The sequence below is a fragment of the Eublepharis macularius genome, chromosome 15 (assembly GCF_028583425.1).
Source record: "Eublepharis macularius isolate TG4126 chromosome 15, MPM_Emac_v1.0, whole genome shotgun sequence".
Classification (NCBI taxonomy): Eukaryota; Metazoa; Chordata; class Lepidosauria; order Squamata; family Eublepharidae; genus Eublepharis; species Eublepharis macularius.
Genome location: NC_072804.1, coordinates 26454839 through 26471451, shown reverse-complemented (window position 1 = coordinate 26471451; position 16613 = coordinate 26454839).

Below are 16613 nucleotides of genomic sequence, written 5' to 3'. Positions count from 1 at the left end.
TACAGGGTGCTTAGAGACAGTCCACATTCGAGGCCTTAGGTCCAGAACCAGAGACTGGATCAGCACCAGCACATGTCCTCTTGTAGGGGACAGTCTCTGGAGTTCAGGGGTGTGTGATTTGGGGTGATCCAAAGATTGTTTGGGGCTTCAGATGGCCTATATTTTCACCACTTCCTTATTCAAAGCCATGTCTAATACAGGTGCTTGGAGACAAGCCACATTCGAGGCCTTAGGTCCAGAACCAGAGACTGGATCAGCACCAGCACATGTCCTCTTGTAGGGGACAGTCTCTGGAGTTCAGGGGTGTGTGATTTGGGGTGATCCAGAGATTGTTTTGGGTTGCAGGGGGCTTATATTTTCACCACTTCCATATTCAAAGCCATGTCTAATACAGGGTGCTTAGAGACAGTCCACATTCGAGGCCTTAGGTCCAGAACCAGAGACTGGATCAGCACCAGCACATGTCCTCTTGTAGGGGACAGTCTCTGGAGTTCAGGGGTGTGTGATTTGGGGTGATCCAAAGATTGTTTGGGGTTTCAGACGGCCTATATTTTCACCACTTCCTTATTCAAAGCCATGTCTAATACAGGTGCTTGGAGACAAGCCACATTCGAGGCCTTAGGTCCAGAACCAGAGACTGGATCAGCACCAGCACATGTCCTCTTGTAGGGGACAGTCTCTGGAGTTCAGGGGTGTGTGATTTGGGGTGATCCAGAGATTGTTTTGCCTTTCAGAGGGCTTATATTTCCCAACTTCCTTATTCACAGCAATGCCTAAAACAATTTTTTTCCAGGCAGGCTACATAGGAGGCCTTAGGTCCAGAACCAGAGACTGGATCAGCACCAGCACATGTCCTCTTCTAGGGGACAGTCTCTGGAGTTCAGGGGTGTGTGATTTGGGGTGATCAAAAGATTGTTTGGGGTTTCAGAGGGCTCATATTTTCACCACTTCCTTATTCAAAGCCATGTCTAATACAGGATGCTTAGAGACAGCACATTCGAGGCCTTAGGTCCAGAACCAGAGACTGGATCAGCACCAGCACATGTCCTCTTGTAGGGAACAGTCTCTGGAGTTCAGGGGTGTGTGATTTGGGGTGATCCAAAGATTGTTTGGGGTTTCAGAGGGCTTATATTTTCACCACTTCCTTATTCAAAGCCATGTCTAATACAGGGTGCTTGGAGGGAGGCCACATTCGAGGACTTAGGTCCAGAATCAGAGACTGGATCAGCACCAGCACATGTCCTCTTGTAGGGGACAGTCTCTGGAGTTCAGGGGTGTGTGATTTGGGGTGATACAAAGATTGTTTGGGGTTTCAGAGGGCCTATATTTTCACCACTTCCTTATTCAAAGCCATGTCTAATACAGGGTGCCTGGAGACAAGCCACATTCGAGGACTTAGGTCCAGAACCAGAGACTGGATCAGCACCAGCACATGTCCTCTTGTAGGGGACAGTCTCTGGAGTTCAGGGGTGTGTGATTTGGGGTGATCCAAAGATTGTTTGGGGCTTCAGACGGCCTATATTTTCACCACTTCCTTATTCAAAGCCATGTCTAATACAGGGTGCCTGGAGACAAGCCACATTCGAGGACTTAGGTCCAGAACCAGAGACTGGATCAGCACCAGCACATGTCCTCTTGTAGGGGACAGTCTCTGGAGTTCAGGGGTGTGTGATTTGGGGTGATCCAAAGATTGTTTGGGGCTTCAGACGGCCTATATTTTCACCACTTCCTTATTCAAAGCCATGTCTAATACAGGTGCTTGGAGACAAGCCACATTCGAGGCCTTAGGTCCAGAACCAGAGACTGGATCAGCACCAGCACATGTCCTCTTGTAGGGGACAGTCTCTGGAGTTCAGGGGTGTGTGATTTGGGGTGATCCAGAGATTGTTTTGGGTTGCAGGGGGCTTATATTTTCACCACTTCCATATTCAAAGCCATGTCTAATACAGGGTGCTTAGAGACAGTCCACATTCGAGGCCTTAGGTCCAGAACCAGAGACTGGATCAGCACCAGCACATGTCCTCTTGTAGGGGACAGTCTCTGGAGTTCAGGGGTGTGTGATTTGGGGTGATCCAAAGATTGTTTGGGGTTTCAGACGGCCTATATTTTCACCACTTCCGTATTCAAAGCCATGTCTAATACAGGTGCTTGGAGACAAGCCACATTCGAGGCCTTAGGTCCAGAACCAGAGACTGGATCAGCACCAGCACATGTCCTCTTGTAGGGGACAGTCTCTGGAGTTCAGGGGTGTGTGATTTGGGGTGATCCAGAGATTGTTTTGCCTTTCAGAGGGCTTATATTTCCCCACTTCCTTATTCACAGCAATGCCTAAAACAATTTTTTTCCAGGCAGGCTACATAGGAGGCCTTAGGTCCAGAACCAGAGACTGGATCAGCACCAGCACATGTCCTCTTCTAGGGGACAGTCTCTGGAGTTCAGGGGTGTGTGATTTGGGGTGATCCAAAGATTGTTTGGGGTTTCAGAGGGCTCATATTTTCACCACTTCCTTATTCAAAGCCATGTCTAGTACAGGATGCTTAGAGACAGCACATTCGAGGCCTTAGGTCCAGAACCAGAGACTGGATCAGCACCAGCACATGTCCTCTTGTAGGGAACAGTCTCTGGAGTTCAGGGGTGTGTGATTTGGGGTGATCCAAAGATTGTTTGGGGTTTCAGAGGGCTTATATTTTCACCACTTCCTTATTCAAAGCCATGTCTAATACAGGGTGCTTGGAGGGAGGCCACATTCGAGGACTTAGGTCCAGAATCAGAGACTGGATCAGCACCAGCACATGTCCTCTTGTAGGGGACAGTCTCTGGAGTTCAGGGGTGTGTGATTTGGGGTGATACAAAGATTGTTTGGGGTTTCAGAGGGCCTATATTTTCACCACTTCCTTATTCAAAGCCATGTCTAATACAGGGTGCCTGGAGACAAGCCACATTCGAGGACTTAGGTCCAGAACCAGAGACTGGATCAGCACCAGCACATGTCCTCTTGTAGGGGACAGTCTCTGGAGTTCAGGGGTGTGTGATTTGGGGTGATCCAAAGATTGTTTGGGGCTTCAGACGGCCTATATTTTCACCACTTCCTTATTCAAAGCCATGTCTAATACAGGGTGCCTGGAGACAAGCCACATTCGAGGACTTAGGTCCAGAACCAGAGACTGGATCAGCACCAGCACATGTCCTCTTGTAGGGGACAGTCTCTGGAGTTCAGGGGTGTGTGATTTGGGGTGATCCAAAGATTGTTTGGGGCTTCAGACGGCCTATATTTTCACCACTTCCTTATTCAAAGCCATGTCTAATACAGGTGCTTGGAGACAAGCCACATTCGAAGCCTTAGGTCCAGAACCAGAGACTGGATCAGCACCAGCACATGTCCTCTTGTAGGGGACAGTCTCTGGAGTTCAGGGGTGTGTGATTTGGGGTGATCCAGAGATTGTTTTGGGTTGCAGGGGGCTTATATTTTCACCACTTCCATATTCAAAGCCATGTCTAATACAGGGTGCTTAGAGACAGTCCACATTCGAGGCCTTAGGTCCAGAACCAGAGACTGGATCAGCACCAGCACATGTCCTCTTGTAGGGGACAGTCTCTGGAGTTCAGGGGTGTGTGATTTGGGGTGATCCAAAGATTGTTTGGGGTTTCAGACGGCCTATATTTTCACCACTTCCGTATTCAAAGCCATGTCTAATACAGGTGCTTGGAGACAAGCCACATTCGAGGCCTTAGGTCCAGAACCAGAGACTGGATCAGCACCAGCACATGTCCTCTTGTAGGGGACAGTCTCTGGAGTTCAGGGGTGTGTGATTTGGGGTGATCCAGAGATTGTTTTGCCTTTCAGAGGGCTTATATTTCCCCACTTCCTTATTCACAGCAATGCCTAAAACAATTTTTTTCCAGGCAGGCTACATAGGAGGCCTTAGGTCCAGAACCAGAGACTGGATCAGCACCAGCACATGTCCTCTTCTAGGGGACAGTCTCTGGAGTTCAGGGGTGTGTGATTTGGGGTGATCCAAAGATTGTTTGGGGTTTCAGAGGGCTCATATTTTCACCACTTCCTTATTCAAAGCCATGTCTAGTACAGGATGCTTAGAGACAGCACATTCGAGGCCTTAGGTCCAGAACCAGAGACTGGATCAGCACCAGCACATGTCCTCTTGTAGGGAACAGTCTCTGGAGTTCAGGGGTGTGTGATTTGGGGTGATCCAAAGATTGTTTGGGGTTTCAGAGGGCTTATATTTTCACCACTTCCTTATTCAAAGCCATGTCTAATACAGGGTGCTTGGAGGGAGGCCACATTCGAGGACTTAGGTCCAGAATCAGAGACTGGATCAGCACCAGCACATGTCCTCTTGTAGGGGACAGTCTCTGGAGTTCAGGGGTGTGTGATTTGGGGTGATACAAAGATTGTTTGGGGTTTCAGAGGGCCTATATTTTCACCACTTCCTTATTCAAAGCCATGTCTAATACAGGGTGCCTGGAGACAAGCCACATTCGAAGCCTTAGGTCCAGCACCAGAGACTGGATCAGCACCAGCACATGTCCTCATGTAGGGAACAGTCTCTGGAGTTCAGGGGTGTGTGATTTGGGGTGATCCAAAGATTGTTTGGGGTTTCAGAGGGCTTATATTTTCACCACTTCCTTATTCAAAGCCATGTCTAATACAGGGTGCTTGGAGGGAGGCCACATTCGAGGACTTAGGTCCAGAATCAGAGACTGGATCAGCACCAGCACATGCCCTCTTGTAGGGGACAGTCTCTGGAGTTCAGGGGTGTGTGATTTGGGGTGATCCAAAGAGTATTTGGGGTTTCAGAGGGCTTATATTTTCACCACTTGCTTTTTCAAAGCCATGTCTTATACAGGGTGCTTGGAGGGAGGCCACATAGGAGGCCTTAGGTCCAGAACCAGAGACTGGATCAGCAACAGCACATGTCCTCTTGTAGGGGACAATCTCTCGAGTTCAGATCTATGTGATTTGGGGTGATCCAAAGTATTTTTCTGCTGCAGCTGGCACCCCTTTCTTCTTATTGTAATGTTCTGGGGGAATCCTATTTTGAAGCTGTTTACTCAAGATCTGGGTTTTGTAGGATGACCCAGTATAGGTCCCCTTAGAGTGCTGAGTCTTATGAATATGGAGGTGTATAATATGTGCCCCTGCAAACTTTATTTTGGAGTTATAGCTTTTCAGTTTTCCCACAATATTTTTCTTTGGCTTTGCGAATAACGAATAAGGAATAAGGAACTGCGAATAATTTGCAAGTAAGCTATAGGCCACATAGGAAGCCTCAGCTCCAAAACTAGAGACTGGATCAGCACCAGCACATGTCCTCTTGTAGGGGACAGTCTCTGGAGTTCAGGGGTGTGTGATTTGGGGGGATCCAAAGATTGTTTGGGGTTTCAGAGGGCTTATATTTTCACCACTTCCTTATTCAAAGCCATGTCTAATACAGGGTGCTTAGAGACAGCACATTCGAGGCCTTAGGTCCAGAACCAGAGACTGGATCAGCACCAGCACATGTCCCCTTGTAGGGGACAGTCTCTGGAGTTCAGGGGTGTGTGATTTGGGGTGATCCAAAGATTATTTTGGGTTTCAGGGGGCTTATATTTTCACCACTTCCATATTCAAAGCCATGTCTAATACAGGGTGCTTAGAGACAGTCCACATTCGAGGACTTAGGTCCAGAACCAGAGACTGGATCAGCAACAGCACATGTCCTCTTGTAGGGGACAATCTCTCGAGTTCAGATATATGTGATTTGGGGTGATCCAAAGTATTTTTCTGCTGCAGCTGCCACCCCTTTCCTCTTATTGTAATGTTCTGGGGGAATCCTATTTTGAAGCTGTTTACTCAAGATCTGGGTTTTGTAGGATGACCCAGTATAGGTCCCCTTAGAGTGCTGAGTCTTATGAATATGGAGATGTACAATATGTGCCCCTGCAAACTTTATTTTGGAGTTATAGCTTTTCAGTTTTCCCACAATATTTTTCTTTGGCTTTGCGAATAACCAATAAGGAATAAGGAACTGCAAATAAGGAACTGGGAACTGGGAACCAACTTCAGCTTCGTGTTCCGATCCAATCATCCTTAAAGGAGGGTGGAAAAGACTTGTACTGCCCTCTCCTCCAGGAACATGCACGTGTGTATACACATACAAGATGAAAGAGGGGCAGCCTGGGAAAATGACAACGGCATGCTGAGCAGTGTAGCTTTAGCGTGAAGGAGAAAGCCGAGTCAGGAGATTAGTGCTAAAGGCAACCTATGTGTGTTTCTTTATTTGACTGCAGTAATGAAAACGGTGCATGTTTAGCAGCAGAATTCAGCATCCAGGGTGTATCCGTTTGTAAAAATTCAAGTTTCCAGTTGTCAAAATGAGCTCGCAGTTTTTGTGAAAGCCTGGGCTGAACATCCCCCCATCTGTCTGGGAACCTAAACTAACCCCAGAATCCTCTTAGATGGTGCTAGAGTTGCCAGTTTTGAGTTGGGAACTTTCAGGAGATGGGGGGGGGCGAAGCATGGAGAGGGTGGGGTTTAGGGACAGGAGGGACCTCAGCAGGATATAATGCCATACAGCCCACCCTCAAAGCAGCCATTTTCTCCAGGGAAACTGATCTCTGTAGTCTGGAGACCAGTTTTAATTCCGGGAGACCTCCAGGCACCACCTGGAAGCTGGCAACCCAAGATAGTGCCATGAAATCTGGGGCACACGCTCAGTTTTGTGGGTCCCTGAATTGACTTGGTTGTAGAATCAGTAAGAGCCTCAATCGCCCTATGCCTTTCCTGGAGGCAGCAGGTGGCTGCTGAATAGTGCTAGGCCTTCTTCTGGTCCCAGATAGGGTTACCAGCTTCAAACTGGGAAATTCCTGGAGATCTGGGGAGTGAAACCTGGAGAAAGTGGGGTTTGGGGAGGGAAAGGACCTTGGCATGGCATAATTCCATAGAGTCCACCCCCCCCCAAAGTAGCCATTTTCTCCAGGTGAACTGATCCCTGTGGCCTGGAGACCAGTTGTAATTCCGGGAGATCTCCAGCCACTACCTGGAGGGGCAACCCTAGTACCAGAGCTCAGTAAAGCCCCCACTGACACCGTGTCATCTTCTGATGCTGCCCCAAGGACAGATGACAGTGTAGGGACTGCAGCACACAGTAAAGATTTCAGCAAGAAGTCCAGAGGGGCTGGAGGGTAGGAGGTGTGCCTAGTTCCTGACCTTGTTCTCCGCAAGCCCTCTTTCATGTTATGAAACGGTGCAAGGCTCACCTGGAGAAGATAGCCCTGGGGCGGGGCTTCAGTGTGTTGTGCAGTTCCTGTCTTCTGAATGCCTTGTTGTATTTACCTGCTCTGTGCAGGTCATAGAGTTCATTCTCTTTTGTGGCTGACACTTTGGGTTATGCTGAGGCTGAATATTTGAAGCCCTGGGGGTTTGAGTTCTTTTTCAAAGGTACCTGACTCTAGTCAAAACATCTTCTTGAAGATAAATTCTTAATTTTTTTTAAAACCCCACCCCTACCCAGGGCCGGCCCACCCATTGAGGCTGGACCGGCAGCCGCCTCGGGTGCTAAGGTGCTGGAGGGGGCACCGGCCCAGGGGCGCGTGCCACAGAGCTCAATTGCCTTGTGCTGCTGCGCGCCCGGCCAGGAGCGCGTGCTGGTGGCGGCAGCACTGGGCCATTGAGCAGGCAGCCTCCCAGCCCTCCCGCCCAGTTGCTCTGTGCTGCTGCTGCCGCCAGCACACAGCTGCGGGCCAGGTGCAGCAGGCGGCCAGGGCGGCGTGCGGAGCATCTGAGCTGGAGGGCTGGGAGGATGCATGCCACCACACGCCGCTCCAGCCACCTGCTGCTCCTGGCCCGCAGCTGCTGCGCCCAGCCAGGAGTGCGTGCTGGCGGCGGCAGCGTGGGGCAGCTGAGCAGGCAGCCTCCCATTCAGTTGCTCTGCAGGCCAGGTGCAGCCGGTAGCCAGGGGGGTTGGCTGTGCCTGGCCCGCAGAGCAACTGAACGGGAGGGCTGGAAGGCTGGAAGGCCCCACCCCCGTGCGTGCACCCAGCCCTGCGTGATGATGTCACATGCAGTGATGTCATCGTGCGCGTGCGCATGCGCGTGCACATTCAGCAGCAATCCTTATCTGATCCTTCTAACTGGAGATGGTGGGGACTGAACCTTAGACCTTCTGCATGCAAAGCAGACGCTCAGCCACCAAGCCAAAGCCCCACCCTTATGAATGCAAGCCAAGTGGACTAGCAGATCGGCAAGATGAAGATTTCTCAGTGGTTCTAATCCTCAACTTGACCTCACTATGGTGCATCTTTTTTATTATTATCATTATTTATTAGATTTATAGTCTGCTTACCCCACACGTGCTCAGAGGTGATTACAACCAAAACACAAAGGAAAAACATGGTAGCATAACAATAAAAATATGAATACATAATCATTAAAACAGCAGTGTACATTTTGCAATGACTCTCCAACATTAACAAAGCTCGTAAGATTTTCAAGCTCGGGTTTGAGCTAAACCCCAAAAAGATGTTATTAAACATTTTACCAAATCATGTTACAAAAGAACAGGGCAATCTTTTCTGGTACATGGTGACAGCAGCAAGAATGCGCTATGCAGTGAAATAGAAAACAGATCTGGACAGACAAGATTCATGAATATGCATCTATGGCCAAATTAACTTCTTCTGTCCATAATAGACCAATCGTTGAATTTTGGGAAGTATTTCTTTATTTAGGTTAAAACTAAGATAAATTAAGGTAACTTGATACAAAGACAAAAAGATAAAACACAGGAGAAATGATTAATTAAAAATTGCTGATACTAACGTTTGTGTATAAGCAACTAAGGAGAGGGAATGAGAACTATTATACAATTTAGTTATGCTGTTACATACTGTAAATATATCTTCCTGTTAGTGTAATCTAATTTTAAATGTAGTGCCTGTATAAGTTTTTATGCACTTTCTATTGTTATATCTTTTTTAAAATAATAAAATCTTTAATTTTTTTTTTAAACCCAAAGCTCGTGGGGCAGGGTGGCTCGTTGACAATAGCAGCAAAACCGGGAGGGGGGGAGAATATGTCCCCCTACGGCAGGATGGTCAGTCCGCCCACCTCAACCACCATATGCCTGGCAGAACATCTCCGTCTTATTGGCCTGGCGGAATGACAACAAATCCCGCTGGGCCTGAGGGCCAAGCTACACATGACGAATGACACTTGAACGGCAAGTGGATTTAGTGGAGGGCAAGTGAACAGGGAGAAATACACTTGCCGTTCAAGTGTCATTCGTCACGTGTAGCTTGGCCCTGAGTCTCTGCAGTTCTGTTGCCTACTGTCCTCGGCACCCCAGAAGTCATCACCTGGCTCCTAGTCTTCAAGTTACATGGCTCTGATGTCACATAACTTGTAGCTCTGCCGATCCTGGGTTTCCAATCTGGTAAACTGCCTGAGGCAACACGAGAGGCACACGTCAAGCTTGAAAAGACTTGTGTTGCTTTCAGCATCACTGGCTTCTAATGTGCTGTCCCAGAATTCGTTGCAACAGTTTCCACTACGCAGGGATGAACCCTCTGGTTGTTTCCAGACTGATGGGTGTCCGTTGAATGGCGCTAGCCAGCTGCGTCAGTTGCCTATAAAACTAGATCCACCTTGGACTCAGAGCTGCCTGGTTTTGAAGCCCTTCTAATCCAAAAATTAAAAAGACCAATTGTTATGACTTAATCCTGATTCACATACACAAGAGAATAAATAACAATAATAACAATCAGGGCTTTTTTTCTGGGAAAAGAGGTGGTGGAATTCAGTGCGTTGTCCTCTGAGAAAATGGTCACATGGCCGGTGGCCCCGCCCCCTGATCTCCAGACAGAGGGGAGTTTAGGTTGCCCTCTTGGCGGCACGGAGGGCAATCTAAACTCCCCTCTGTCTGGAGATCAGGGGGTAGGGCCACCAGCCATGTGACCATTTTCAAGAGTTTCCAGAACTCCGTTCCACCGCGTTCCAGCTGAAAAAAAATCTGCGATTAACAATAATATTCGATTTATATACTGCCCTTCAGGATGACTTACACCCACTCAGAGCAATTTACAAAGTGTGTCATTATTATCCCCACAACAACAAACACCCTGTGAGGTGGGTGGGGCTGAGAGAGTTCCAGAGAACTGTGACTAGCCCAAAGTCACCCATCTGGCTTCAAGTGGAGGAGTGGGGAATCAAACCCGGCTCTCCAGATTAGAGTCCCGCGCTCTTAAGCACCACACCAAACAGGCAGAGCCCTGAGAAGGCAGACCTTCAGGAGGCGGATTCCAGCTTGGAATGTTCCTTTGCTTAAATGTTTTTTAAAAAGGCTCCATGCATGACAGGAAAAAAATGTCTACCACTTCTCTTTGCCTGCTATGCTGGTTTCTTCTTGCAGGGAGTTTTCAAACAGAAGAGTGTTTCAAACCGACTGTGATCCTGCACCTACAGTCTAAAGTGGTGCACTCCATTTTACTAGCTCAAGCTTCCATCTCTTCATTTCCCTGTGTGTGTGAACAAGACCTTGTTGAGTAGGAGAGAGTGCCTTTTGCATATGCTCAGAGACACTTCCACCTGATAAAAAGCAGCTGCTGGGAGCAGATGTTACTGAAGTGGAGAGGAGAGGATGTCTTGTAATCCACCCATGATGTAGGACTGCCAACTGCCTGGAGAAAAAAAAAAGCCCTGTCCCATTTATTTATGTATTATTTATTTGTTTATATTATTTATCACCGGTCTTTCTCAGTGAAACTTAAGGAGAATTACACGATATATATCAAATACAATCAACAGTATGTGGGACATCGAAAAACAGTGCAACAGGATTTGAATTGTAGAAATCTGAATAGAAGATTAAGGGGATGTTATTTGCTTCCATGCCATGAAAACTGCCTATTTCCATACATTAAGTCACTATTTAAGGGGCAGGACATTATTTTTTCCTCCAGGTTGTTGGCAACCGTATCCATTTGCTCCCCCAATACACAAAACAAATACTGGAAAGAAATAGTACTTGTATTTGCTATGGGAAATGGAACTGACTGTGTGTGGCGGGAAAGTGTGATCTGAAGACCTTTTCATATGTTTGTGTAATAGCTTGGCATCTCAGGGCCAAGCTACAAGTGACGAATGACACTTGAACGGCAAGTGTATTTCTCCCTGTTCACTTGCCCTCCACTCAATCCACTTGCCGTTCAAGTGTCATTCGTCACTTGTAGCTTGGCATCACAGTGAACAGGCCTGATATATTACAGATCTAAGAGTCAAAACCTGAATTCCCTTTGTACCGACAGCTGCCTAACCCTGGTTGAAAAGAAGGACAGTAAGACTCTTTTGGGTAAAATAGAAAAGAGTCCAGTAGCACCTTTAAGACTATCCAACTTTACTGTAGCATAAGTTTTCGAGAATCACAGTTCTCTTCATCTGACGATGCATCTGACGAAGAGAACTGTGATTCTCGAAAGCTTATGCTACAGTAAAGTTGGATAGTCTTAAAGGTGCTACTGGACTCTTTTCTGTTTTGCTACTACAGACTAACACAGCTAACTCTTTTGGGTAGCTCTAAACTGGCCATCTCCCTTAAAATCCAATACAGAAAACTGGGCAAAGAGGTATCCAATGCAGCAATTCTAAGCAGAGTTAGGCCCTTGTAAGTCCATTGAAGTGAATGGGCTCAGACGGGTGTAACTTTTGTTTAGGATTGCCCTGAAAGCTTCTTTGTGGGATCCAGAGTCCTTCCTTTAGGAATGAACAGAGTCCCCCCAGGTCAGCTGTATTACTGCTCTGCCTTCTGAAAAGGTTGTGCTCCACTTCCAGTGGGAAGTGAGAGATCACCCCGGAGGCTACCACAGTGTTGGTGAGATGGTCTCCCACGCTATGGGGGAGTGGATTTCCCTTCAGTCCAACACAGCAAATTTCAGAATTGGTTCACAGTTTGTAGTAACCTTCCATTCGTTCTGTTCCTAGGTGTCTTCTGTTTTGGATTTTGGTTTTAAACCCAGATTATCCGTGTCTCTGCCCGCCCCCCCCATTTCTGGAATCCCGTCCAATCTGAACACTGTCTTGTTTTTGCAACATTCTCAAGTAATTGTGTGCATGGACGGAAAAAAGATGTGAGCACACACACACGCATGCACACACATGCACGCAAATTGAAATCCACATCTGTTCATTTGCAGCCATTTTGAAGGTGGCTAGAAATCAAAATTAGGACACCAGTAGACCACTACTTCAAGACCTCTTTATAACCAGAACTTGATAATTTAGAGTGTGCTAGCGAGGCGAACAAAAGTAAACATACCACGCCCTCAAAATAACAGATTGTATCTCTTCTTCAGAAAACCCTGCTTTTCATTCAGTGTTATTTGAGAAACGGCTTCCCTTTCTGGAATTTGTGGAACATAACAATGGTGTATTAAGTTCAATTCCTGATAATCTTAAGAGTTATAGCAATATAATAGTTAGTAAATGTACTTCTACATTACTCCAAACTTTTGTGAACTTCCCCCCTTTTTTATCTTAACTGTTAAAGTATTCTGCATTTAATCCTAACTGTTAAAGTTCACTGCGGGCTTTCTGTAAGTGTTGTACTAGTTGTTATTGTTGTATTTGTTAAAAATCGTTAAAAATATATTTTTTTAAAAAAATACCACCCCTTCTGGTGTTGTCCCATTTAGATTAAAGATTAGATTAGGTTTATGAGGTTCAGGGATACATAGGAAAGAAATTCCTCTAAAACCCAGAGTGCAGCCATATCATGTTACTGAGGGGGGTACTATTTATTTACTTAAGTGATTGGCCTTTACCCCACGTATTTTTACTGACAGTCTGATGTAGCCACCTGGAGAAGAATGTGTCTGTGTTGCCAGACTAGTCAGTTAGGACAGAGAGAAACTCCCTGGATACTTCAAGAGCAGAGAGTGAAAGGAAAAAATGGACATACTTGGCAGGCAAGTTTGCAATAAACAGTACAGCTCACCCTGCCCCTTAAAAGCCAATCTGGCTGATCTTGTGAATACATAATTAGATGAATCATCTTTTATCTTGGGGAAGAGAGAAAAGAAGACAATTAAACCAGGTCTTAGGCAGCGTCGGATCTAGAATTGCCCTGCAGCCCCCCGTGCTGCCTTTTGCATGCCGTGCAGGACAGGGGGTGCCCGGCAAGCCGGCCGCCCCGTCCTGTGGGGCAGGCGAAAGGCAGCACGGGGGGGCTGCGAGGCTGCCCACGCTGCTTCCTGCGCCCTCTGGCAGCTGCTCCTGGCGCCCCCTCCCTGGTGGTGCTGGGGGCAGACTACCTCCCCTGCCCCCCCCTCGATCCGGCCCTGGTCTTAGGAAGGAGGGAATATTTTCTGTGTGCGTGTGTGTGTGTGATTCTGCATACGTTGTTTAATGCACTTCCAATCCTCTTTAGAGATCATTTGGAACTGAATTTTTTGTGCGTCAAACAAAAAATCCACTTCAAAATTATTGCTCAAGTGCATTATCCAATGTGTGCAGAATCAGTCTAAAACTGATTTGGTTTTCTGTTCTGTTTCCCATTGAAAAGCAGGTTGGAGTTGCCAGGACCCAGTGTGACACCTCCCTCCCTCCCCAGCCAGTCACAGCCGATGGCAGCTTTCAATGGAAAACGGAAAATCAGGTTGTTTCGGATTCTACACTTTTTTGTCTCTGTGGTCCCCTCCCCAAAGAGCAGCTGCCAGTCAGAGTAGACAATACTGACCTCCATAGACCGAGCGTCTGACATGGTATAAGGCAGCCTCTCTAGCTCTACCACTCTCCCTCTTTGGCAGCATGCCCAGTGGGTGAGGGAGCCTTCAGCCAGCTTCGGCTTCCTGGATGCTGTTGCAATAACATACAATCGTTGCAAAATGAGGAGAGACTGAGAAAGCAGGGGGCAACGGGCGATAACAGGAAATCTCCGAGAAAGGGAGAGGGGAGGAATCCATCTATGACAAACAAAAACGCAACGAGTTCCATTGAAGCCCAGCCAATCGTGCATGATAGATATGCATCCAATCTGTTTCCTTCTGGAGCATTTAGTTCTTTCAAGATCGCTTCAGTCTGCAAAGTGTTGCTGGAGCCAGAGGCGAGGCCCAGACATGTCAAGGGAGAGGGAGCGCTCTGTGTAGCGCTCCCCTAGTCTCCCTTTCAACTGCCTCCTGTCTATTGTAGAATATCCAGCTCCGGCTTGGGCAATCTTCAGTCCTGCAATCCTTTCCCAGAATAGGAGAGGAGGGACAATGGAGCTATGGAAGGATGCCAGCCCATCACCTCTCCCACCTCCATCAGGGATATCAACCCAGAGCGCTAGTTTGTTGCAGCCAAAGACAACAGGTGTGTTGGGGCACCTTAAAGACTAGCAGAATTTTATTACGGGTCTGCCATGGCAATATGTACCTCCTTGATTTCTGCATCTGAAGATGGAGGCTCTAGGCCACACAAGTTTATGTTGGAACACAAATTTACTCATCTTTAAGGTGCCACAAAATTCTTGTATGTACAGCGGGATCTCTTTCTCTTCCCATCACAGAGCAGACTTCAGGGAACCACTAAATGCTTTGGCAGGAAGCCTAGAATCTCTGTAGCAGCAGGGGGGAATAAGTTTGACTGTTCAGACCCTTGGAATTTCCAGCATTTAGGGTTGCAACAGGGCTAGAGAAAACTGTCCTGTCTCTTTAATAAAGGCTCAAGGGGATATTATTTACCAAATGATGTTATATCCCTCCATGCCATGAAACACTTTAGCTGCCAATTTCCCCCTTATTAAGTCCCTCTTATAGGGACAGGGCATTTTTTTTCTCCTGCTCTAATTAACAACCCTAACGGCAGGGCTTTCTCTGCAGGGCCCAATCAGCTCAGACCGGGCTGGACACTAATTCACTCTTTGCCGCTCCCTACAAACCACCAGTAGAGGCTGCTGGTGACTTGACACATATTCTCAATGCTACACGGAAGCAGCCACGCCAATAGTCAAGCAACTCTGGCCAGGGGTGTTTACTCCACGCACTTTCCCTGTAAGTTACATGGCCTTCCTGGGACATCAGAAAATGTCATTGTTTAGGAGGGCGTTTTAAAAAAAGAAAATACGGTTGTAATTTTAAAGTTTGTGCGTGTGTGGAAGCACTTTTATTGCTTTTTTAAAAATGTAGTTCACGCTCAATCGCAGTGAGAAAGGCAGGGTATAAATGATGAAAATAAGTTACAAATAAAAAGTTCTCTCCTAAGTTTCCAAGAAACTTGCCTAGCAGCTAGAGAGCAAGGTTCGGGTCCAGTAGCACCTCAGAGACCCAACTAGTTTCCTCGAGTGTGAGCTTTTTTCGATCATCTCCAAATTGTCAGGCACATGGAGTGGAAAAAAGGTAGGAGTATTTAAAATCCAAGCAGAGGGTGGGAGGGGTGCTGACGAAGGGAGTTTTGACTCCAGAAAGCTCACACCCTAGAAATCTTCTGGACTCCAATGTTGCTCTTCTACTACACACCAATGGGGCTAACCCACTTGAAACTAACAGCTGGAGTTATTGGGATGGTTTGGAGGGAGGCTGGAAGGACTTTGTGGTTGCAATTCTAAGAATGTTTTCCTGGGAATAAGCCCCACTGAAAAAAATGGGATCTACTTTTGAGCAAACCCTTTTAGGATTGCTCCCTGCTTCAGGGAGCAACACAGAACTAGACAGCCAAACCTTTTAGAAGCCAGAACTTAAATTACTGGAAGTAACCATTGAGTCACAAAGGATTGGGAAACGGAGGATAAACACTGCTGAATGTTTACGCACAGAACTGCTGCATCTTTAAGAGTCAGATAGGAGTTTGGCCAGCTGTAGTTATTCGAATCTTTATAATGCCTGGATGGAAGAAATTACACATAACAGCGCTGTCTCCTTGCAGCTCAGCTCTTAAAGAGACAGGAATCTTTCAAACTCAGAGACTCTGGATGGTAAATTAGCCTCAATCCAGCTCTGCATTTGCCATCTGAAAGACTATAATTCTCAACAAATTAGGATTTGCTTCTGGGAAAACCTTCACAGGAACAAGGTGAAAAGGCCCGTCTTAAACATATCTGTAGTCTGATGCCATTCATGTTTATTCAGAAATAAATTGCAGTGGTCAATGGGGCTTACTCTTGAGTAAATGTGTATTAAGTACAAGCGTAGGGGTGTTATTAATAGTAGGAATAAGCTTCAAAAAAGAAAATCAAATAAATGATCACAATTCCTTTAGGCACATGCAACTCAGTCCTTTGTATTTGGGGGATTTTGATGAGACCTGCTTTCAAGGAAGTTGTCAATAAAAAATGGGAAGTACTGTAACCGTATGCACACTTACTCATAAGTAGGGCCACTGGCTTTTCTGGTGCTTCCCTTCCATGTACAGTATAAGCTAATAATAATAATGGGACTGGATAAAAGTCAGATCTAGATTATTTGAAATGGATCCTCATGAATTCATATAATTTTTACACTGAAACAAATTAAAACCACCATCATATTGTAGAGCCTGTCTTAGTCTATAGACAGCACTATAACAATCACACAGCTACCATTGCAGGGCATGATTCCAAGACACAGATCCTCATGGAGCGTCAGGATTTTTACACAGGTTCCTCCTG